Below are 23,253 nucleotides of genomic sequence, written 5' to 3' on the forward strand. Positions count from 1 at the left end.
CAAGTGAGACTTAATTGTATAGGGCCAGGTTCAGGGCTTTGGCAGGGAGGCTCAGGCATGGGGGATTGAGGTGCAGCGGATGGACCGGCTGTCTAGGTTGGGAGATTTAGTCTCCCTGAGGAGGAGGAGGAATCCTGCTGACAGGCAGTGGCTGTGCAGAAAAAGAGGAGGGGTTCCAGGGACTTTTTTTGCCCCCACTTTGCCTGCCTGCTCACTCTTGTGGTGAATGGTGAAGCTCTTTCCTAACAAACCTAGGTCGCTCAGTTGGTAGAGCATCAGGCTCATAATCTGAGGGTCCAGGGTTCAAGCCCCTGTCTGGGCGCTCAGCTTTTAAGTTGCCTTGTGTGCCAGGACCCAAACTCTGTTCACAGCTACACAGGGATTCCCAGAAGCTGTGGCCATTTCCTGGAAAGGTTCCTTTCCTTAGCAAGCAGGAGAGAGGCCACATCCACAGATGCAGAAAGTGCAGTCTCTGGCTGCCAGGAAGTGCTGGGGCCAGGTGCTGAGAAAGCCCAGGCAGGAGCAGCAGAGATGAGGGAAGAGAGACAGAGAAGCAATGAGAACAGAGCACAAGTGTAAAGGGGGCATCTGGTCTGGCTATTGTGGGGAACTTCCCTGGTTTATACACAACCCTGGTGGAATTGGCCTGTGGAAGGACCTGAGTCCCCACCCCCTTACCCAGAGGCTGCCTGACCTTGAGGACTGTTAGGATACAGAGATTCAGGCCAGTCTGCAAAGGCCTGTACTTTAAGAATTTAGGTGTATTTTTATCACTTAGCTAGTTATAAAGGTATAAAAGAAAGAATAAAAAATCACTGTCTGTCTGTGTAATGGCCTTCTCTTACTGTGACAGTCTGAGGCCTGGTTCTTCGGCTAAGCAGCAAAGGCAGCCATAAGGTGGGAAGTGTATGGTCACATCCTCACATTCCCAACTAGTCACACTAAAATAAGGTGTGATTGGGCTGTGAGAATCCAATCCTGCCCTGATATTCCATCACCTCCAGAGAAAGGAAACTTAGTTTGGTAGCATCCTGTCTGGCAAGAACTCACTTATCAATAGACACAGCTGGAAAACCCTGTCTATTGTGACTCAGCAAGGTCACAAGGCATATCTGTAGTTGTGAAATCCTCCCTTCTGTATTGTTTTGTATGTTTATTTGCATGGTCTCTGTCTGGTTCTGTGATTGTTTCTGTCTGCTGTATAATTAATTTTGTTGGGTGTAAACCAATGAAGGTGGTGGAATATAATTGGTTAGATAATCACGTTACAGTATATTAGGATTGGTTAGTTACATTTCAGTAAAATGATTGGTTAAGGAATAGCTAAGCAGAACTCAGGTTTTACTATATAGTCTGCAGTCAATCAGGAAGGCGGGAATGGGAACAGGGACTGGGGATGGGGGTGGGATCATGTTTTGCTACAGGGGAAATGGGAACAGGGATGGGAACAGAAATTGGGACACAGACAAGGCTCTGTGGTGTCAGAGCTGAGAAGGGGACACTAAGGAAGGAAACTGGAATCATTGCTTGCTGGACGTTCACCCCAATAAACATCGAATTGTTTGCGCCTTTGGACTTTGGGTATTGCTGCTCTCTGGTCATGCAAGAAGGGCCAGGAAGTGAGAGAGTGAAGGAATAAGCCCCCTAATACTGTCATTTGTTGCTCTAGGCTCCATTCACATCCCACTCCTGACACAATCACTGTCTTCTATCTGACAAAATAGCCTAATTTCAACCTCTCCTGTAACATTACACCACCAACTATTCAGCATTTGTAGGAGAGAAGTTGGAGGAATTCAAACATCTTCAAATGGCAAAACTTTCCCCAGCCTGGTCACTGAATCCTATGGTGAGAAACTTTCTGTGCATTTCAGTTGCTTGTATTGTTGGATGGGGCCTGAGGTGCTGGAAGGGAAATGTCCATGGAAAACCTGGACATCACTGTTGTCCAAAAAAAGGCAGGTGTTAGACACAATCGCTTCTCGTATTCCCGTGGAATCCGAGTCTAGCTGAAGAATTTCTGTCTATCCTAGAGAGAATCATTCCATTGTAAATACAAATGAAATGAGATCTTCAGGTCGAGTCAGCGCCTTTTAAAAATATTTACTGAGAAAAAAGCCATTCTTTGCCTTGTTGATAAGGACAAGAAGCCCTCTTTGCCTTTCCATTTCAAATGCGAAATGAATGGAGATTTTCATTGAAAAACTTCCGGTTTTAGGAGGAATTGAACCCAGGCCATGGCTGTTAAAACAACAGAACCTACTGCTTAAAGCACTAGGGAGGGCTGTTTTTTTCTGACAGCCAGTGTTGCTTTTCTCAGCCTCCTATTTCACCAATGTCAGACTCCGAGTGCAGTTAAGCTCTGGAATAGGCTCCCAAAGGCGTCTGTGGTGTCTCTGTCCTCAGAGGTTTTTAAGAACAGGTTGAACAAACCTCTGTCGAGGAGACTCTGCATATACTTGGTCCCATAGACAACCTGCTCTGGCTCTATCTGCTACCTTCATCGTGTTTGGATGTAAAGGTGGGAAATGATGGGAAATTGGCCCCTCGTTCAAGTTTAAATGTTGTAACTTCTACATCTAGACCGGGTGGCCAACCTGAGCCAACGTAACTGCCAAACGTGCACCTTTGTATGCAACTGCTGAGTCAGTTGTGAACCTTGCTACCATTATCATTATCCCTTTGAAATGATGATGGTGATGGACACTTGGCTGTATATCCCAGAGTGCCCTGGATGTCTACAGGCTGCATTAGCCAATCCAACCATTTGGCACTTACAGATGGGCACCTCTGTATTGTGCCTGAGTCTTGTACAGCTATGAAAGGCTGGTAGATGCCGATATTTTCCCATCTTTTAACCAGCGCTAATACCCAGCCAGGCCAGGGCTGGGAAGAGAGAAGAGCAGCAGGTTTCCCCTATTGTGGCCATCTCGCTTTTTCTTTACTAGCTTCACCTCTGCACCAACTTGTATTTTCACATGTGAGCCTGGCTAGCTCAGTTGGTAGAGCATCAGACTTTTAATCTGAGAGTCCAGGGTTCAAGTCCCTGGTCAGGTGAAAGACTTCTCACTGGGATTATAAAAATCTGTCTCTCTGGAGTCTTGTTCAGTGTTACTCTTTCTCTCTAGGATTTTGCCTTTCCTAAGAAGGGCCTTTCTGTGGGGGGGATTGAAGGAGCAACTCCTTGACATCCCCTCTGTCCATGCAGGCTGGAAGAATAAAGTCCTCTGGGCACAGAGCATGTTCCTCCCCTACACACACAAACACACAGAATATTCATAAGGAATTAGAATTAGAATCCACCACATTCCTTGGGAGCTTGTTCCTGTCGTGAATCATCCTGGCTGTTGAATATTTGTGCCTTAGCTGTAATATGAATTTGTCTCTTTTCACCTTCCAGCCATTGGGTCTTGTTATGCCTTTCTCTGCTCGATTAAAGAGCCCTTTCATACCCAATCTTTTGTCTCCATTAATGCCCTTCAACACTTCAGTGAAATCACCTTTCAATCTTCTTTTGATAAGCTAAACAGGTTGAGCTCGTTCAATAGCAAAGAGCCACCAAATGTTCTGAGGGCTGGAGAAAAATGTCTTCTAGAGAAAGTGGTGGATTCGCCATCTCCTGATGTCATTTAATGAAGACTAGACGCCCTTCTGGAATGTGTTTGCCCCAAAAGTAGCTATTGTGTCATACAGGAGGCCTGTGATATGCAGGGGGTCAGATTAGATGCTCCAATGGTCTCTTCTGGCCATAAAGTTGACTAATTTCTGAAAAACTGAGTGTAGCATTGGGAGCAGTGTCTGATGTTTTCCTGTCTAGCCGGCTTGCTGCCTAGAACGAACGCTCCTTGAGTGGGTGATCCACAGGGAGTAGCTCAAACCTCCAAAGTGCCTGGGCAGGGGCAGGACATTAGCACAGCAAGGGAGGGGTGTGGCAGTGACATCACAAAGGCCTTTTGCAGGACCTCAGACTATTGGTCAAAGGTGGTGGGGAGGTGGTGACCTCACAGAGAGATGCTGACATCAGGCAGGCAGGACAGGGGCGAGGGGCCAGGGAAACCTCAGAGACCCCTGTGGCTTTGCTTCAGCAAGTCTCCTTCTCCAGGTCTCTCTTTGAGGACTGAGAGAGTATTCGGGTTCACGGACGTGAGCACCAGGAGGAACCTCTTTCGACTTTTCTCCTTCCCTTTTAGTGATTTTACTAGAAAACAGCCGTCCCTGTTTAGAAGGTAAGAGCCTCCTCGAGGTTTGAAACCTGTTCAGTCTGATCCATCTGGTGACAGTTGAATTCTAGGCATGGAAAACACGAGCTTAAGGAGGCAGAATTTTATTCCACACCTGGGATTTTGTCCCTCAGAATCACTGGGGACATTAGGATTTGTCCTTTTTGTTTCACCTTTTCCTCCATCCATCCCTTCCTCCTTTCTCTTTGTCTCTTGCTTCTTTTGTCCTTTCACCTGTTCCCCTCCCAACACCAGGAGGTGTGTGTGTGTGTGTGTGTGTGTGTGTGTGTGTGTGTTGCGGGGGAGTGCTCGGCAGCTCCCACTGTGGGAGGTCCACCCAAAACGTGGGGCTGAAATAGTGCTCGGGCAGTGATCCCCACCAGTGACCTGGGCCATCCTTTGGGCTCTCTGGTGAGAATCCTCAGCCTCCCATCCTCAGTCTCTACCCTGATTGGCTGAGCAGGGGGTTATTGACAGGGAGGAGACTCAGGTCCTTGTTGTTCTCTTTTAAGACCAAGGAAATAAGTCAGAACCTGTTATATGTGTGACAAATTTTGCTGCTTCGCTGCATTAATGGTCTCTGAGCAGTTCATGATTCTCTCTAACATTGCAGTTCTCAAATACTTGCTGAATAATTACTGTGCACTGTTGTTGGTGTGGAGCTCATCTGAGAGCACTTTATTCAGGTCATTCAATGTCTGAAATTCAAGATCCGATGTCAAGTATCAGAGGGGTATCCGTGTTAGTCTGGTTCTGTAGAAGCAGCAAAGAATCCTGTGGCACCTTATAGACTAACAGACGTTTTGCAGCATGAGCTTTCGTGGGTGAATACCCACTTCTTCGGATGCAAGATCCAATGGTTAGTTTGAAAATCAGGGCTCTTGGGTCCTACTCCCAACTCTGCCACTGGCTGGCTGTGTGACCTGAGACAAGTCACTTCTCCTTTCTCAGCCTTAGCTTCTCCCTCTTTCACGTAGGGATAATAATGATCCGCTCCTACCTACCTCAACACACTCACTGTCTCTCCCCACACAAACAGGCTCTATCCTGCCACGCACACGGCAGTTGAAAAGCAGCTGGCAATCTAGTAGGATGCCCATGGAACAATGGGATAGAGAAACCTGCATCATGTGATGCTGTACCAGCCCGGGAGGCATTGCAAACCCTTCCCAAAGCACTCTGCAGCCAGTTGCACAGTGGGATAGCTACCCACAGTGCACTGCTGTCTGTGGCCATCCCAAAACTGCTAGCATGGATGTGCTCTGGTGACACAAGGGGCATAGGGTGGACATTCAATAGCTGTTTGTTTAAAACATGTTAATAAAGCAGCAATGTCAGGGGGTTGATGGCTCCTTTCTTTCCTCACCCTGGAGTAAACTCAGCTTTTTATTCCATCCCTGATGTGTCATGGAATAACAGACGACTGAACGTGGACGGGGTCTCAGGGGAGGGGCAGAGGTTGGAACAGTGGGCAGGGCAGGTCTCGGGGGAGGGGGCAGAGAGGTGGGGGCAGCAGGCAGACCATGGGGTAGGGGGAGGAGAGGAGCGAGCGACCAGCAGGCCTCAGCCAAGAGCAGGGGTGGGAAGTGGCCAAATGGGAGTGAGGGCGGAGCACAGGTGGGGCCTCGGAGGGAGGAGAACGAGGAAGGGGTGGAGCGGGGACAGCACCACGGTCTGGGCAGGGGCCGCCCACAGGATTCAGGGGCCTGGGGCAAAACAATTTCAGGGGCCCCTTTGTGACGTTATTGATATAAATTGGGACCATATAGAACATGGGTTGCAACCAAGGTCCTGTAGTGGCACCAAATCTTAAGTAAAGGGGGTCATCTAAGGTGTCTAAGACCAGGTTCTGGGTTGCTGGTTATGATTATGCTGTCTGTATGTCTGTGTATCATTTTGTAGTTGAAGTTATAAGTATTGGCTGTATTTTGTATTATGCTCTGCTTCTGGGAAACATCCCAGACAAGCTGGTGTTAGCCCTGCCTAGCTGGCTTGATGGCCCATTAAGGACCATCAGCTACACAATTGACCCATGGAGAGAAGGCAGACACACCTTGTGACTCAGCAAAGTATGCAGAGACTTGTCCATGTGACTGCAGACTCCATTTTGCTGTAATTTTCCACAGTGAGGACAAAGAGATTCTTACACCTGGAAAAGTCTATAAAAGGCTGATGCATCATCTCCATCTGGTCTTCAATCCTGCTTCTGACCTCTGGAGGGACTTTGCTACAAACTGAAGCTCTGCACAAAGGACTGAACGACCCATCCCAGCGGGGGATGTTCCAGAGACTTGATTTGAACCTGCAGTTTACTCCAGCACTGCTGCAAGCCTGAACTAAGAACCTTTGCCATTACTGTATGTAATTGATTCAATTTAACCAATTCTACCTCTCATCTCTACCTTTTTCCCTTTGTAAATAAACCTTTAGATTTTAGATTCTAAAGGATTGGCAACAGCGTGATTTGTGGGTAAGATCTAATGTGTATGTTTACCTGGGTCTGGGGCTTGGTCCTTTGGGATCGAGAGAACCTTTTCCTTTTATTGGGGTGTTGGTTTTCATAACCATTTATCCCCAGGACGAGTGCACTGGTGGTGATACTGGGAGACTGGAGTGTCTAAGGAAATTGCTTGTGTGACTTGTGGTTAGCCAGTGGGGTGAGACCAAAGTCCTTTTTGTCTGGCTGGTTTGGTTTACCTTAGAGGTGGAAAAACCCCAGCCTAGGGCTGTGGCTGCCCTGTTTAAGAAATTGGTCCTGATTTGGCACTCTCAGTTGGGTCCCGCCAGAACAGCATCGTCACACCCTTCCAGAAAAAAAAGTTGCAATACTATAGAATCCTGTATTCTCCTGGGGGCCCTGCAGGGCCTGGGGCAAGTGCCCCCTGCTCCCCCCTCGGGGGGGCCCTGCCCTCAGCCACTCCTGGGAAGTCCCCGGCCCCCTAATCATTTTTGTTGCCCTCCCCTAGACTCTCTCCAATTTGTTTCTGTAGTGGGGGGGGGGGGTGAAACCTGGACACAATGCTCCAGATGTGGCCTCACCAGTGCTGACTAGAGGGGAATAATCACTTCTCTCGATCTGCTGGCAATGCTCCTACTAATCCAGCCCAATATGACCAGTTACCCATATTGAATGCAGACACAGCAATATCTGATACATTGGTGCCTGTCCATTCAGGAGGTTATTTCCCACCTATTCATAAATAATGAAGCTGCTCTAAGCGGAGGGGAGAGAGCTGTCCCATCCGTGTAGTTAACCCATCTCCCCGAGAGGTGGTAGCTATGTCAGTGGGGGGAAGCTATGCTGGTGGGTGTGCAAGCTGTGGTGTCTACATGGGTATATAAAGTTTAATCAAACCCCATTTTTAAACCCCTGTGGTCTGGGAATAGAAAAGGAGCTCTCTGAGGCAGAGCCCATCTTTCAAAATCCTTAAGATCACTGACTTGCCTCTTCAAATGTCATGGGGGTATAGCTCAGTGGTAGAGTGTTTGACTGCAGATCAAGTGGTCCTTGGTTCAAATCCAAGTGCCCCCTCCCAAACCTGTTCCCTCAATAAAAATAGTTCCATTTCCAGTATGTTCAGGAGCTCCACTAAATAAGCATTCTTGAATGGGACACACTCAATGTTTTCCTGTGCAAATGCATAAAAACCTAGCAAACATGGCCCCCAGCTGAAATCAGTTCCAATCCTCTAAGTGTCTAGGTTTGTTTTCATCAATGAAACAAAGGCACATGAAAACACATTTGCAGGTCCTTGGCCTCTATGGGCTACAATGTGCAGAAGAAGAAGAACCACATCCACTTGGTTGGCATGGACTAGTCTGTATTACATTTGGTAAGTAAGTTGCCATTGGGACTGAAAACTCTACTGGGGGTGGACAGGAGCCTGTTACAAAACTAAAATAGCCAAGATTTACCAAACTCCCTGTTACACATTCAAACCTCTCTTTGTGCACACGGCATCAACTGTGTCTTGCATCCGAAGAAGTGGGTATTCACCCACGAAAGCTCATGCTGCAAAACGTGTTAGTCTACAAAGTGCCACAGGATTCTTTGCGGCATCAACTGGGGCTCTAATACATGGCAGCCTTCCTTTAACACAGATCGTTGTTCCTTGTAACTTTCAGATACATTTGAATGGCAGCTGTTCAGAGGTCATGTGCTGCTAGTTCATGAGCAGCAGCAGAGTCTCTGTACGTTACCAACCGTAGAGCTGGGTGTGTCTGCATCCAAGTAACTGCAGAGTCAGTGTAGTCCCAGACAGTTAATTGCACAGTCTCACTTTCTGGTCTCATTGATCATTTGGGTAGAAACAGCAACGGTTTGGTGGGTTTTGGTTTTTTCCCCCTTTGTTTTCTCCTAAGGAATGTGTGATCTTGAGCATGTTAGTTTAAGTTCCCTGTGGGTCAGGAAAATTCCATCTCCTTGAACTAGCTGGGAAGTGACCTGTTTGTATCACCTAGAATAAAGGAGCTTTTGTAAAGCAGTTTCATCTTTAAATACGCAGGATAAAAATAGTAAACAGTAAATTCCACAGCCAGACACCAGGCCAGGATCAATCGATGGGGCCAGGATCAATTAATTACAGAAGAAACAAACTCTTGGGAAGTAGCTGTAATTTGTCCCTAAACCTTTCCTTGTTCTCATATGCTATCAGGATTCTCTTCTAGAGGGCAGAGTTAAGGTTATCTGGGCATGTACCCTCACTCTGTATTCCCTGTTTTTCCAGAGTCTGAGTTTTACTGAACTCGATGTTCTGGAAGGTAAGAGATAGTCACAGTCAAAGTTAACTCTGTGTTAACAAAGGTTTTGTTAGTGGCAAATAATGAGACTAATCCCTCACTGCGGTAATTCCACTGACTTCAGTGTACTCTTTCCCCATTTCTAGTTCCAAAAAAATGAGCAAATTAAAACAACCTTGAGACCTAAAATGCTGTGAGAAAATGGAAATTTTAGTAGCTCAAATAATTCAGTTTCTTCTGTGTCTTGTACGTGTGTAAATGGCACAACACGTTGATTTATAAGCACATCTTTCTTAACTTCTTTAAATATTCTGTAGTACATTGACTAGATCAAGTGGGTAGTTCAATGCAGTGAGGTTTTCATGCATTGCCTAATACATATTTTTCATATTATGTAAATGAACACAACTCATTGAACACAAAATTGTGTTTTTCATGCTGTGAACTGTGTCGGTAGCTCAAATTAATAGGTTTATTTTCTCTCTCTCTTTCTCTCTCTGTGAGGCACAACAAAATAATTTAGTGATGCTGAAAACGTTCCCTTCTCCTCCAGAACTGCCTTGGAATCACCTTCCCTTTGTAGATTAATCTGCCCCTGTGTCTCTACAAGGAAAATATAGTTTCTATGAAAAAAACACATTTTTTTAATTAAAGGGACTGAACAGAATAGGTTACTCAGACATAGGTTAGGGGTTTGTTATAGAAGTGGGTGGGTGAGATTCTGTGGCCTGCGTTGTGCAGGAGGTCAGACTAGATGATCATAATGGTCCCTTCTGCCCTTAAAGTCTCTGAGAATAGCCACATGAGGGCGACACATCAGGAATGCAAAGCAACAGGTTCCTGGTTTGCACATTGATGGTGACAAGGGATTGAACTCGACTCCCCTCTTTTCACAGACACATTTGTTTTATTCTCTGAGGTCAAACATCAGTTTAAATGTTGTACTTAGTCCTCTGCCTTGTAGCTTCAACAGCCGCAGATGCAAGATGAGTTACTGCAGCCTAGACCTTGTGTCCGTGTTTAGGTGGTTTTCACATAAACGTTCGAGCAGCTCCCAGTAATGTCCCGAGCTCCCCAAGTGCCACTGACAGCTGAGCTCTTCCTGCCCACTGAGCCCAGCCCAGACGGTGGGTGGGGGGTGAGTTTGTACCCGAATAACTGACAGAGCCAAGCAAGGAGCAAAGAAATGTTTGCTCCGGTCACTGGGTCTCTGTTTCTGCTCCTTTGCTCTCTCCCTTCCCTGATAAGGAGCAACGGTAAGAGAAGAAGAGGTTAAAACATGTGCTAGGTGGTGGCTGGGTTTGGATGACAAATTTAAAACCATCTCAGCGCCCTCTAGTGTGACACTGACACCATCAGATTCTCACCTTTCACTCACACTTCATTAATAACAGTTTCCCTGAACTACTTTGCTGTGATTATTTCAATGGCTCCCACAATGGAGTGCAAGGTCACAGCAGGGAAAGGGTTTTACTGCGGCACCTGGGAGCAGTTGAGTTTCATGTTCAGGCTGTGGTATGAGTTCCTCCAGGTTTCTCGTAAGCACACAGGGACCTTCGCGGGTGCTCTCGATACAGGAATGGTCCCGGCATGATAAAGTGATGGGAATTGCCTTTCCCTTTTTTATATTTGTATTTCCAATGACATTTCTGTTTGTGATTTCGTTTTGCTTTGTATAACTGTGTTTTCTCCAGGATTTGATATTTATTAAAAAAGAAGAATACGGCCTCAAGGCACCAGATGGAGGAGCAGGTTGGGGGCTAGAACTGCTAAGAGAGCGAGAGTAGCAGGTTTTCTGTATTGTTTCCTGCCCTCATTTTTCTTGACTAGTTTCTCTTCTGCACAAAATTTGCAATTTTTTTAAATCTGAGTCTGGTGAGCTCAGTTGGTCGACCATCAGACTTTTAAGCTGAGGGTCCAGGGTTCAAGTCCCTTGTCAGGCTAAAAAACACTTTCCCCTGTGACATTCCCAAAGAGTTTTAGAAAGACTCTCCTTGACTTTCATTTTTCCTTTTCAGGACATGGCCTTTCCTAAGAAGGGCCGTTTACTGCCTGGGACTGAAGGTGCTACTGCCTCACCTGTCCACTGGCCTCACAGTCTGGAGGAAGAAAGGCCTCTGGCCTGCAGCAAAGTGCTGGGTGCTGACTTTTTGAGCAAATGCAGGGCTGGCCAGAGAGGCATGTTCCCACTGAGTCCTCCCTGCCAGAAAAAATTGTCCCCACAGACAGGGGCGGCTCCAGGCCCCAGCACACCAAGTGCGTGCTTGGGACAGCAAGCCGCGGGGTGCTCTGCCGGTCGCCACGAGGCGGCAGGCAGGCTGCCTTCGGCGGCGTGCCTGCGAAGGGTCCGCTGGTCCTGCGACCCGGCGGACCTCCACAGGCAAGCCGCCGAAGGCAACCTGCCTGCTGTGCTTGGGGCGGCAAAATGCCTAGAGCCGCCCCTGCCCACAGAGTCCTCCCTGCTGGAAGTCGACAGTAATCAACAGGTGCTCTGCTGGTCCCATGGTGTAAGGGCCAGCACTCAGGACTTTGAATCCTGCAACCTGAGTTGAAGTCTCAGTGGAATCTGAGCACAATTCCTGTGCCACAAACCCTGCTGGGTCTTCCAAGGCTCTGTCTTGCTTTCTCAAAGGCCATGAAAGCCCCTACAAAAAGGTTTTTTTTCTCCAGCTGATAAAAGCTCACCTTAACTGATCACTCTCGTTATAGTGTGTATGGCAACAGCCAATTTTCATGTTCTCTGTGTGTGTGTGTATGTATGTATATGTATATATATATGTATGTATATATCTATCTTCCTGCTGTATTTTCCACTGCATGCATCCAATGAAGTTGGTTTTAGACCAGGAAAGCTTATGCTCAAATAAATTTGTTAGTTTCTAAGGTGCCACAAGTACTCCTTGTTCTTTTTGCAGATAAATTAATGGAGGTTAAGTCCATGAATGGCTATTAGCCAGGATGGGTAAGGAATGCTGTCCCTAGCCTCTGTTTGTCACAGGGTGGAGATGGATGGCAGGAGAGAGATCACCTGATCATTGCCTTTTAGGTTCAGTCCCTCTGGGGCACCCGCCATTGGCCACTGTTGGCAGATAGGATGTGAGGTTGGATGGACCTTTGGTCTGACCCAATATGGCCATTCTTATGTTCTTATGAAGGGAGGGGCAGAGCCCTGTGACAGAGTTTCTGTAGTGTAGTGGTTATCACGTTTGCTTGACACGTAAAAAGTCCCTGGTTCAGAAACATGATGGCTTAATTTTCCCAGCTCCTAGTGTCCTATCCCTACTGTTGTAGGAGCAGCAGTGATTTCTATGTTCAAAAGGTCTCTTATACGTCCCCTGCTCCCACTTTTGTCTCCTGTCCCTCTCTGAATGCCTGTGAAGTGGTTTTCCCCCTCCTGCTCCCTCCTGGAATGCTCCTGGGATGAATGTTCTGGTTGAAGAGCAGAAGAACTTCCAGGTAGACAAGGTGTCTGGGACGCTAATTAGGCAGCACTCACACACCCAGAGCATGGACACTGCCCAAGGTGGAGTGTGACCAACCAGATGCAGCCAAGTCATCTCTAGTCGCAGGCCATGAGGTGCAGGCCCTTAAAAGGGGGAGGGGCCCTGTGCTCAGGAGAGCACTCACAAGCTTGTACCTCCAGTGAAGGCCCTTTGCCCGGACCGCCTGGCCAGTGGTTCTCTGCGTTGTATTTCATTGTGCCTCAGGGAGAGTTACCTTCATCGCACCGTCCATAGCTGTGCTGTGGGACACTTACTTTGCAGAATCCTGACATCTCCAGTTCCCTGCCAGTCCTGGGAGTGTGAGTATGCGAGTGTGAGTGTGACACTCCCTCCACCCCGCTTCTTCTTTTGAGCTTAGCTGTCAGTATAATAAACGTGCTGCTTTCTGCCAAACTCTGGTGTGTCATTAGTTCTCCCTATGCTGACTAGCTGGCCCAATTTTGGGTAACACCTGCGATAAACTCAACCCCTGCAGGATAGAGGGTGGTGAAATGAGCTGAGAAAAAAGCCTTGGCATCAGCAGGGGAAAGCTAGAGGATCTGGGCCAGTCACCTTTTGAAGCCTTGTGGCTTGGCTTCCTCTGAACTTGGAGGTTGGCCGGTGGAGGCCGGCTCTTCCTGCTGCCTCCTCTGTGTGACTTGCCAAAGGAGGGAGTGAGGCAGCAATGGGGCAAAAGAGGAAAGTCGAGCTGAGGAAGGCAGGGCAGAAGCTAAGCGCCTCAGTGCGGCTAAGTGGGGTTAGTAGAGCATCACCATTCGTTCTGCAAAGCCTGGGGAGGTGCGGTTGGCTGCTGGGAGGTTGAATCCTGTGCCTGCCTCTTGGCTTCCCAGGGATGGCTACTTGCAGCCCAGGAGAAGGACAGTTCTGGGTGAAAGGAAGAGAAGCAAAGCTCTGGCAGGAAATTTGGGTGTGCGGTGCTGGCTCTGCGCTGGGGAGGTTGGGGTGCAGGAGGGGTGGCGCTTACCCCGGGTACTGCAGCTCCCAAAGTGACCGGTACACACAACCCTCCGGCAGCAGCTCCTAGGTGGGCCGTGCCAGGGGGTCTCTGTGCACCGCTGCCTGCAGGCACTGCCCCCAGAGCTCCCATTGGCTGCAGTTCCTGGCCAATGGCCGCTGCAGAGTTGGTACTCGGGGTAGGGGCAATGAATGGAGACACTCCCCCCGCCCTGGGGACGCTGGGACATACCGTCCATTTCTGGGAGGGGCACGGAGGAACGGAGGCAGAGTGGGCAGGGAGCCACCTTACTGCTGTTGGCACATCTCTGCACACCCATTGGGGGAGAGGAGCAGAGAGCCTCCATGTGCTGCCTGGGGTAGGGGCAGAGCACAGAGCTGCCTCCGTCCCGGGTCTATTACAGGAGTGGGTGGGTGGGGTCTTTTGGCCTGCAAGGTGCAGCAGGTTGGACTAGATGATCACACTGGTCCCTTCTGACCTTAAAGGCTCTGAGTCTAAAAGGGAGAGGGAAGTAAAGGATGTTTTTTTAAAAAATAAACCAAACATTGTAATACCAGGATAACTCCAACAGCTCATTGTATAGTCCCGCCACTTTCTTCCTCCATTGTGTGTTGAATGACCTGCAGGACATTGATTCTCTCATTCCCTTGGTAAACTGATACAATGTGACTGAAATTAAACCAATTCCCAGGGGAGCAAACATCATATCTCTGTATCGGCTGGGAATTGAACCCAGGTCAACTGCTTGGAAGGCAGCTATGCTCACCACTATACCACCAATGCATCTGGCAAAAGTGCTCCTTATGCTTGCCTAATGAGGCTAGAGTAGCATTGAGGAGATTTTCTGCCTGTTAAAATGTACTGGATTCTCATCACTAAAAAAAAAACACCTCCATCTTCACTTGGGTTTGAACCATCAGCCTTTCAATTAGCCACCAAAGTTGTTAATCACAGGGTATGTCTACACTACAGGATTATTCCAATTTTACAGAAACCAGTTTTGGAAACAGATTGTATAAAGTCAGTGCGGCCCCACTAAGCACATTAATTCGGTGGTGTGCATCCATGTACTGAGGCTAGCGTCAATTTCGGGCGTTGCACTGTGGGTAGCTATCCCATAGCTATCCCATAGTTCCGCAGTCTCTCCCGCCCATTGGAATTCTGGATTGAGATCCCAACGCCTGATGGGGCAAAAACAGTGTCGTGGGTGATGCTGGGTAAATGTCGTCAGTCAATCCTCCCTCTGTGAAAGCAACGGCAGACAATCATTTAGTGACCTTTTCCCTGGATTGCCCAGGCACACGCCATAGCATGGCAACCATGGAGCCCGGTCAGCCTTTTTTCACTATCACCATATGTCTACTGGATGGTGCTGACAGGCCAGTACTGCAGCGCTACACAGCAGCATCCTTGCCTTCTGCAAGTTGGGAATGGTTGAGTCATTACACTAATTGAATCTATTTCCCTATGTTAAGTTCTCCTCACACCTTCTATGGGCCATCTTAATTATCACTTCAAAAAGTTGTTTGTCCTCCTGCTAATGATAGCTCATCTCAATTGATTAGACTTTTCCTGTTGTTATGCATACTTCCACCTTTTCATGTTCTCTGTATGTATAAATATCTCCTGTCTGTATGTTCCATTCTATGCATCCGAAGAAGTGAGCTGTAGCTCACGAAAGCTCATGCTAAAATAAATTTGTTAGTCTTTAAGGTGCCACAAGTATTCCTGTTCTTTTAGCAAAGATGGTTACCAGCCATACTGTCCCGTCTGCTGCTTTGCAACTTGACAATGACAATTGCCAGTTATACTGTACCATTTGCTGCTGTCATGGGTGCTCCTGGCTGGCCTCGGTGAGGTCGGCCGGGTGCGCATGGACAAAAATGGGAATGACTCCCCAGGTCATTCCCTTCCTTAAGTTTTGTCTAAAGGGAGAGTCAGTCCTGTCTGGACTATCGGGCAAGCCTACTAAAGAACCAGAGAGGCAAATGGCTGCTCCAGGTCAGAGCCCCAGACACCCCACAGAAATGATGAGCTGCATGCCATTCTAGGGAGTGCCCCTGCAACAACCCCACCCATTGCTTCCCTCCTCACCCACCCCTCCTGGGCTACTGTGGCAGTTATCCCCCATTTGTGTGACAGAGTAATAAAGAATGCAGGAATTTGAAACAACACTGACTTTATTGCCTCTGCAAGTAGAGCTCAAAGGAGGGTGGGGAGGGCAGCCTCCAGCTGCTATGATATTGCAGGCAGGACTGACTCTCCATTAGACAAAGCTTAAAGAAGAGAATGACCTGGGAGTCATTCCCATTTTGCCAGGCGCCCTGGGCGACCTCACCGAGGCCAGCCAGGAGCACTCACGGGATGACGATGACTGATACCAGTCCTACTGTACCGTCTGCTGTCTGGAAGGGAAGGGAAGGGAAGGGGATGCTGCTGTGTAGCGCTGCAGCACCGCGTCTGACAGCAGCATCCAGTAGACATACGGTGACATTGAAAAAAGGCGAGAAATGATTTTTTCCCCTTTGCTTTCACAGGACGGGGGAGGGGGGGAAACGACATATACCCTGAACCACCCGCAACAATGTTTTTGACCCTTCAGGCTTTGGGAACTCAGCCAAGAATTCAAATGGTTTTCGGAGAGTCACGGGAACTGTGGGATAGCTACAGTCATCAGTCGCCCCTCCCTCCGTGAGCGTCCATTTCATTCTTTGGCTTTCTGGTACGCTTGTCTCAGCTCCTTAAGTTTCAGCACTGTGTTGAGTCCCTGCTGTGGCCTCTGTCTATCATGGCCTTGGAGATTTTTTCAAATGCTTTGGCATTTTGTCTTTTGGAACAGAGTTCTGATAGAATAGATTAATCTCCCCATACAGAGACCAGCTTCAGTATCTCCCGTGCGGTCCATGCTGGAGCTCTTTTTGGATTCTGGGACTGCATGGTCACCTGTGCTGATCGGCGCCATGCTGGGCAAACAGGAAATTAAATTCAAAAGTTCATGGGGCTTTTCCTGTCAACCTGGCCAGTGCATCCCAGTTCAGATTGCTGTCCAGAGCGGTCACAATGGTGCACTGTGGGATAGCGCCCGGAGGCCAATACCATCGAATTGCGGCCACACTAACCCTAATCCGACATGGCAATGCCGATTTCAGCGCTACTCCTCGTCGGGAGGAGTACAGATACGGTATTAAGAGCCCTTTATATTGATATAAAGGGCTTCGCTGTGGACGGGTGCAGAGTTAATGCGATTTAACGCTGCTCAATTCGATATAAACTCGTAGTGTTGAGCACAGGGCCGGCTTTAGGCCGATTTGCCCGATTCCCAGGTGGGCCCGCGCCTGAGAGGGCCCCGCGCCGGCAGCGTCTCCCGGAAGCAGCAGCTGTTGTTGCTAGGCAACGAGAGACCCTGGCCGGCTGAGGGCTGAGGCAGAGGCAGCCGCCTGGGTGTTGCAGGTCAGGAGGGGGGGAGGGGGAGGGGAGGAGGCACATGTGCTTTGCAGCCTTCCCCCTCCCCACCCCCAGCACTCACCTGGAGGAGACGCCGAGGAGCTTCCGGCCCGGTGGGAGACAGGAATCTCTGCCGTGCACCTCACTCACCTGAGCAGCTGCTGGGGCTTCCAGCCGTGAGTGTTTGACCCTGTGATTCCCCGGAGGGTTGTAATATTGGGCTGGTGTTGTGGTTTTCGTGGTGTTGCTGTTTGAGGGTGAGTTGGTGCCTGCCTGTGTCTGGTTCAAAACTAAAGCCGGGATCCTGTAACCCAGGAAAAAAGCCCCGAGCCGGTACTTAGTGCTGTGAACTCCAGGTGAGAGAGAGGGAGGTGTGAGGAGGAAACCAAATACATCAAGAGGGAGAATGCGAAAGGTCTGCAACAGGGCAGGCTGAGACTTCTCTCCCCGCGCCCCTCCGGCAAGAGGGAAACTGAGGCACGGGTGATCTGATTCCCCTCTCCAAATTATTTTGCACAGGAAGAGGACTGGGGCTTCTATCCAGACCAGTTCCCTTCCCATCAACTCTGCTTTCCCTGCTGCAAGACCGCTGTAGGGGCTGAAGATTTCCATAAAACTATGGCTCCTTCGTTTGCCCTACATCAATAAATTAGACCATCTTGGGGGGGGGCTATCTCCCCCCAAAGCTGTGTGGATATTAAGGTTTTTTGAGGGGGCATGATAATATTCCAGACCAATCAAATGCCCAGCTCAGCTTTCTAGCCATCCAGCAGCTCTAGGCAGGGAAGGAAGGTGCTCTTGGTGCAAACAGGGGTGAATTTAGCAGGAGAGTCGGTTGAAATCCCGCCTGATGCAGCCATACAGAATCGCTGGTAGTGCTGGGAGAGGCCAGGAGTGGAAACAGGTGGCCTGGGGGTGGGGGGACATTTGCCCTCAGTCCTGGGCTCTGGGATGGACTAGGCTGGGTGGTGGGTTCAGTCTAGTCTTCCAGCCTGTTGCTCTCACTGGGGTTTGTGGTTTTCATCTGGCTCCACCGAAAGATCAAGCAAGCCCAGTAGAAAAGGGGGTGAGAGAGGCGGGAAAGGGTGTGTAATGGGTTAAAGTGACCCATCAACGAAAGAGTAAAACCAGAGTTTGACTGGGTTTCCCCAGCCACCACTCCTGCAAACACTGGGCAAGGGCAGCCCCATTCCCCACCAAGGCTATGGTGAGGGCAGCAGAGGAGAAAGCAAGCCACATGTGATGGCAGTCCCTCCCAGCATCCACCACCCCCTCTCCGGCCCCCAAAATCTATCCCAGAGCCAGCACCCAGCCCACTGCACTCCCACCCACAGCCAGCACCCTCCACCCTTCCTGCACCCCACCTGTGCCCCAGCCCAGAGCCTGCACCCAGCACCCAAACTCCGTCCCACTCAGCCTGGGCAAAGCTCTCCTCCGTCTGGCTCCCAGCCCCTCTCCAAGGGTTGCAGGTGTCTGGAGGTGCTGCCTTCCACACCTTCCTCAGTCCCACCTCATCCATTCAACAGGGCAACTGATTACAAAGTGGGGGGAAGATCTTATTCTACTCCAAGCAAAAGACATTTTCTTTTACCTTAATTACACTACCTTTAGGGCCTGCTATAACATATTACCAAGGTTCAATACAAAGTCATATAAAGTTATACAAAAATGCATAATGCAGAGATTTATCTACAACTGCATTGATGGACTGCAATGTGCAGTAATATAGTGACCCTGGGTCTTTGAATGAGCGTTATACTTGGAGGAAGGATGAGGGGTGAGTGGGCAAAGAGTCGAGCAGTGAGCCAGCAGGAGTTCTAGGGGCGGGCATGGGGGTTTCTGGCAGGGGAGGAGAAGGTGAAAGGAGGCGAGTGGTGGGGACTGACTAGGAGGATACAGCAAGCCAGCGGGGGGGCTAGGGGGTGAAGAAGGATGTGATGGTGGGGCTGAGCAGGGAGGGGGCAGGTCCTATTTTACTGCTGTGATCTGGTCACCCCATGTGTGCTGTTTCTTCCTCCCCCCGCCCCTGAACCTTGTTTCAATGGGGCGGAGCTGGGTAGGAGGGTTTGTTTACACAGGGGTGGGTGGCGCTGGAGGGGTGGGAAGGATGGGGGCAATTTTATATTAAGAAGGAAATATTTTATAAATTTTAATAAAATAGTGAAGAAAATCAGTTGTACAACTATCAAAACAAATTATTTTCCTGATATGAAAGTGCAAATCAGCTAATTAATATATGATGCAATGTATGTAATAGATAATTTTGTTATTATTTATATAGTCATGGAAAGTAAATAATACATGGAAGACATGAAAGGGTTTTTTTTAAGTGTTTTTTTGTTTTAGTCATCCCTGCCGGGGCCCCATCAAAACTGTTCGAATTGGGCCCCGCACTTCCTGAAGCCGCCCTGGCAATGAGGCTAATCATCTAGTGGAACAAGCTCCGCGAGGGGCGTGGTTAAGTCCCCATCACTGCCCTGTGTAAATGAAGACCGCAGCTCTTGCTGCAAGACACGTGGTGTGTGGGTGTCCCTGTTCCCCTTCAGAACCTCTGGTACATGGTGCTTTCCTGCTCCCAGTTCAAGATCCCCATCATGTGGGTGCTCCCATCCAGGATCTCTGGTGGGTGTCTCTGTCCCCCACCCCATGAACTACCTCCCGTGTGTGGTTTCCCCTGCCTGCCCCCATCCAGGATCTGTGGGTGTCTCTGTTCCCCTTCTCAAGATCCGTGTTGCTTGGGTGCGTCCCTCACCCCAGTCAGCATCCCCAGCGTGTGGGTGCTCCCATCCCCTGCAGGCTCTGCGGGGTGTCTGTATAAAAGAGACCGTGTCTCACCCAGGCTACACTGCAGGGGTTATTCACAGGCACAATCCCACTACTGATCAGCACAGGAGTTTTGACCTGCTCTGTTTCCAACCTGGGCCGGTTCACCTCTCCTTAGGCAACCTGGGGACCCCAAGCTTCCCCGGGATCACCATATTGATGCCAAGCTTAGTGCGGACACCCGATCGGCACAGCCCCCCTGCAGCCCAGAACTCCTGAGCTTAAGCGATACACTGGCCTCAGCCTCCCCAGGCGCTGGGATCACAGGCACCAGCCATGGAGCCCAGCTGCTTTTATTGCTTGGCAGCTGGAGCTTTAAACTCTGCTTGTGAGCTCTGTGCCTGGGCCAGACGGGGACAGCCTGGAACTGGGAAATGCTCCTGCTCCCCCCGCCCCCATCTCATGTCGAGCTGCAGGTGCCGCTGTCCTCCCAGGTAAGATCCCGGATGTTTCAGTGCCCCCTTCCCCCGCCCAGGTGTCCGGGTACCTCTGCCCCCCATACAGAATCCTGGATGTGTGAGTGTCCGTCCCTCTGCAGAGGATCCCGCAATGTGGATGCCCTTGTCCCCCCCCACAAGATCCTGGATGTGTGGGTGCCACTCTCCCCCCCCCCGTAGATCTCTGGTGGGTGGGTGGGTGCCCCTGTTCGCCCTTACAGCAACCCTGGGGCACGGGGGCCTCCCTCCGCCCCAGCTCAGGGTCCCCAGGGTGTGAGTGCTCCCATCCCCCGATACAGGCTGGGGGGATTATAACTGGCTCTCCCTGTCCTGCCCAGGCGGTGCTACAGCAGCTGTTCACAGGGGCAGCAACCCCACTGTCACCCTGCAGCTTTAACCTGCTCCAGGGGTGACCTGCTTCACCCTCCTGTGGGAGCCCGGGGACCCCGAACTGCCCAGAATCACCTGATTGATGCCAAGCTTAGCACAGACACCGGCTCAGCCTGGCAGGGAGCTGCCCTGAGCCCTGACAATCAGCTTCCCTCCGCCTCCTGCTGCACAGCGAGGATCCCACGCGAGAGGCTTCGGGCCCAGTTTGTTCAGGAGCGTCCCAGGCTCCAGCTGTAAACTCTGCTGGTCAGTTCTAATCTTTGGCCACACGGGGGCGGCACTAACGGTCCCATCTAAACGCTGTTTGCGTTCGGCCCTTCGGGTCGCAGATTGTAACCCGCGGGCAGATCTCTGAGTGCAGCCAGATCCCTCCCCAAACTGAACATTGAAGCAGCAGCTCCCGTTGGAAAGATCAGGATTTTTGCCTTTAAAAACAAGGGAAATGTCTGCAGCGAGAGACTGAAGAAGCTCAATTGATTTCATTGACTCCATGAATGTTCCTCTGTGTCCCCCTAGGAGTCTTGCCCCACATTTTGGGAACCACTGAACCCTACTCACTAATCAGCGGCTAGTGATGCCAAAACCCAGGAAAGGGAGAACAAGTGCAGGGCCCCAGCACTGGAGCCATGTGAAGGGGCTGCAGGAGAGGGCAATGGCTGGTGGCACAGGGAGTTAAGGGCAAAGGGGGCACAGGAGGGGCAGGAGTTAGGGGTGAAGGAGGTACAAGGTTTGGGAGCACAGGAGCTAGCGGTAAAGGGAGTGGGGATCGCCCAGGGCAATGGGAAGTGCCAAAGTACAAGCTTTGCCCAGGGCACCATTTTCCCTAATGCTGGTTTGAGCAAACAATTGGAAATGACCCTTCAGTGAGACCAGAACCATCGTGTAGCAAAGCCCCTTTGTTAAGTGGTGGTGGCTGAGGGCTTAGGGAGATGGGATAGAAAACAAAAGGCACTTGTCTGTGGAGGTTTTATTCTTGCCAGTTAATCAAGGCTGGTGTGTGGTGTCTCCATGGCTGTACTTCCAGTGTCTGATTTTCCACAGGAGCCAAGTCTAGACATACTCAGGGCTCTGCGCCAGGGTTTCTCAAACTTCCTTTCACTACAACCCCTTTTGCCAAAAAAAACCCCCAAAAAACTTACTACCTGACCCTAGAAAGACACACCAAGCCCCTCTACACTGAGCACAGGCAGAGGAGACAAAGCCTGAGCCCTGCCCCAGTTAGGAGAGGGTAAAACCAGAGCTTGAGGGATTCAGCCCTGGCTGGTGGGGCTCAGACTTTTGGTTTCAGCCCCAGGCACCAACAAGTCTAATGCCAGCCCTGGCGACCCCATTAAAACAGGGTTATGACCCACTTTGGGGACCTGACTCACAGTTTGAGAACCACTGCTCTATGCTGATGGGAGAGAGTTTTCCTGGGGGTGTAGTTAATCCACTTCCCAAGAGATGGCAGCTATGTCACTGGGAGAAGCTATATCGGTGGGTGTGCAAGCTGTGGTGTTTGCCACATTTAAGAAGTTTAATCAAACCCCATTTTTAAAACCACCTGTGGTCTGGGAATGGCAAAGGACCTCGATGAAGCAGGGTTTGTCCTTCAAAGTCCTGGACATCACGGTTCCATACTCTTAGCATCATGGGGTTATTGTTCAGTGTTAGAGTGCTTGACTGCAGTTTAAGTAGTCCTCAGTTCAAACCCCCGTGTTCCTTTATAACCCTCTTTCTTTTTTTAAAAAGTTAAACATTTTCATTTCCATTCTCCATTATGTTCAGGGCTCCTCTATACAGGAGTGCTTGATATCAATGTAAACACTCAACATTTCGCTGTCCAAATGCATAAAAACCTAGCGAAGCTGTCCATCAGCTGAAATCAGTTCCAATCCTCTAAGTGTCTAGTTTATGTTTTCATCAGTTAAACAAAGGTATCATAGGAATGTACATTTGCAGATCCTCTTCTCCAGGAGCTATGTTGTGCAGAAGAACAAGAACCACATCCAGCTGCAGTTCAGGAATCTGATGACCAAAGAGCCACGAAGTGTTCTGAGGGCTGGAGAAAAATGCCTTCTAGTGAGCTATTGAACAAGCTCAACCTCTTTAGCTTATCAAAAGAAGATTGAAAGGTGACTTCATTGAAGTGTTGAAGGGCCTTAATGGAGACAAAAGATTGGGTATTAAAGGGCTTTTAATTGAGCATAGAAAGGCATAACAAGACCCAGTAGCTGGAAGGTGAAAAGAGACAAATTCATATTAGAAATAAGACACAAATATTCAACAGCGAGGATGATTCACCACAGGAACAAGCTACCAAGGAAAGTGGTGGATTTGCCATCTCCTGATGTCATATAATGGAGACTAGATGCCTTTCTGGAATGGGTTTGCCCCAAAAGTAGCTCTGGTGTCATACAGGAGGCCTGTGATATGCAGGGGGTCAGATTAGATGCTCTAATGGTCTCTTCTGGCCATACAGTCGACTAATTTCTGAAAAACTGAGTGTAGCATTGGGAGCAGCGTCTGATGTTTTCCTGTCTAGCCGGCTTGCTTCCTAGAACGAACGCTCCTTGAGTGGGGTGATCCACAGGGAGTAGCTCAAACCTCCAAAGTGCCTGGGCAGGGGCAGGACATTAGCACAGCAAGGGAGGGGTGTGGCAGTGACATCACAAAGGCTTTTTGCAGGACCTCAGACTATTGGTCAAAGGTGGTGGGGAGGTGGTGACCTCACAGAGAGATGCTGACATCAGGCAGGCAGG

At 49.5% G+C, this 23,253-nt stretch overlaps 4 non-coding genes across 4 annotated transcripts; 3 read left to right on the top strand and 1 right to left on the bottom strand.

Moving 5' to 3' along the window:
* Positions 1-249: 249 nt before the first annotated feature.
* On the top strand, positions 250-322 carry TRNAM-CAU. The gene has a single exon. It is a non-coding gene; the product is annotated as a tRNA-Met (tRNA).
* Positions 323-2,984: 2,662 nt separating this feature from the next.
* Positions 2,985-3,057, top strand: TRNAK-UUU. Its single transcript has one exon. It is a non-coding gene; the product is annotated as a tRNA-Lys (tRNA).
* Positions 3,058-7,680: 4,623 nt separating this feature from the next.
* TRNAC-GCA lies at positions 7,681-7,752 on the top strand. The gene has a single exon. It is a non-coding gene; the product is annotated as a tRNA-Cys (tRNA).
* Positions 7,753-14,129: 6,377 nt separating this feature from the next.
* On the bottom strand, positions 14,130-14,201 carry TRNAG-UCC. The gene has a single exon. It is a non-coding gene; the product is annotated as a tRNA-Gly (tRNA).
* Positions 14,202-23,253: the final 9,052 nt, after the last annotated feature.

Source organism: Mauremys reevesii, unplaced genomic scaffold, assembly GCF_016161935.1.
Source record: "Mauremys reevesii isolate NIE-2019 unplaced genomic scaffold, ASM1616193v1 Contig177, whole genome shotgun sequence".
Taxonomy (NCBI): Eukaryota; Metazoa; Chordata; order Testudines; family Geoemydidae; genus Mauremys; species Mauremys reevesii.